The sequence below is a fragment of the Galeopterus variegatus genome, unplaced genomic scaffold (assembly GCF_000696425.1).
Source record: "Galeopterus variegatus unplaced genomic scaffold, G_variegatus-3.0.2 Scaffold10442, whole genome shotgun sequence".
Classification (NCBI taxonomy): domain Eukaryota; kingdom Metazoa; phylum Chordata; class Mammalia; order Dermoptera; family Cynocephalidae; genus Galeopterus; species Galeopterus variegatus.
The window spans coordinates 1-1,242 of record NW_007736553.1 but is presented as its reverse complement, the minus strand read 5'-3'; positions in this window follow the sequence as shown (position 1 = coordinate 1,242).

Here is a 1,242-nt window from a genome sequence, read left to right as displayed (position 1 = left end):
GAAGAGGTTCAAACCCTAGTCACTCTCTGGGGCATGATGTTATTATGTTGCCTCTAGTCAAATCTTATAATAGTAATAGTTACATCTCAAAGAAAATAGGAGTCTTCTGATACATATGAAAAAGGAGAATCCATTTTATTCCCTTTTTCAGTTTCTGTGGGCTGGCCACATTCCTTCTGGAGAATCTCACAGGAGGAAGTCTGCTCCCCAAGAAAAGTTATGTCTCTAAGGCTGCAGGTGTGGGAATAAAGCAAACAGTAGATTAAGATTTCTTAAGGTCTCCTTAATACTTAAATTGTTTTTCTTTGCATGTTACTGGAATTGAGCACATGGTCATGATTATGAGTTACTTGTATTTATTCTACTGAATCTTTGATTCACATCCTTTGATTATTTATCTGTGTTTTTATTCTATTTACATTATAAGAAGTTTTCTGTCCACACTGTTGTTTTTTAACATACAATATTATATATACAGAAAATAAATAACTAAGCTATATATATGCACACACATACATACACCCACATATATGTAGCCTACATATATTTATCTATATAGCCTAGTTTTTAATTTGTCTTTTATTTTCTTTACAATGTTTTTGATATCAACATTTTTAATATACTCGAGTTTATCAATTATCTTCTCAGTTCTATTTATCTGTATTTCTTTCATTTCCTTTTATGCTCAGAGAATTAATCTATAGTTTCTTGTAGACATATTATTTTAGAGTTTTCCTCAAGATTTAATTTACTGTGGTAATTCTTGTTAAGACAAGAATTTAACTTCATTTTGCTTCCAATAAATCATTTTGCAGTCCACATTTATTTCAAAATTCTTTTTCTCCTCATTGATATTGACGTTTGTTACAAAATAGCTTATTATTTTATTGAATTTGTGGTGTTTCAGCTTCATTTATATTTCCATTTAGACTTACCTAAATCTCACAATGTTTTGATAAATACAGGTTTATGACACATTGTAATAAGAAGCAAGACAAATATTCTCTCATATTTCACTTTAAAATTTTTAAATTTAATTTTTACTTTTATTCTTCTTGCAGCTGGCTGGTACAGGGATCGAGCCCTGGACCTTGATATTATTGGCACCACACTCTAATCAGCAGAGCTAATCTGTTTGCTGTATTACATTTTTTTAAAAAAATTACTTTCTTCAATTGCTGTTTGTGGAAGGCATGGCTAAATTACCTTTCCAATATCTATTCTTGCTTCTTTCCTTAATAG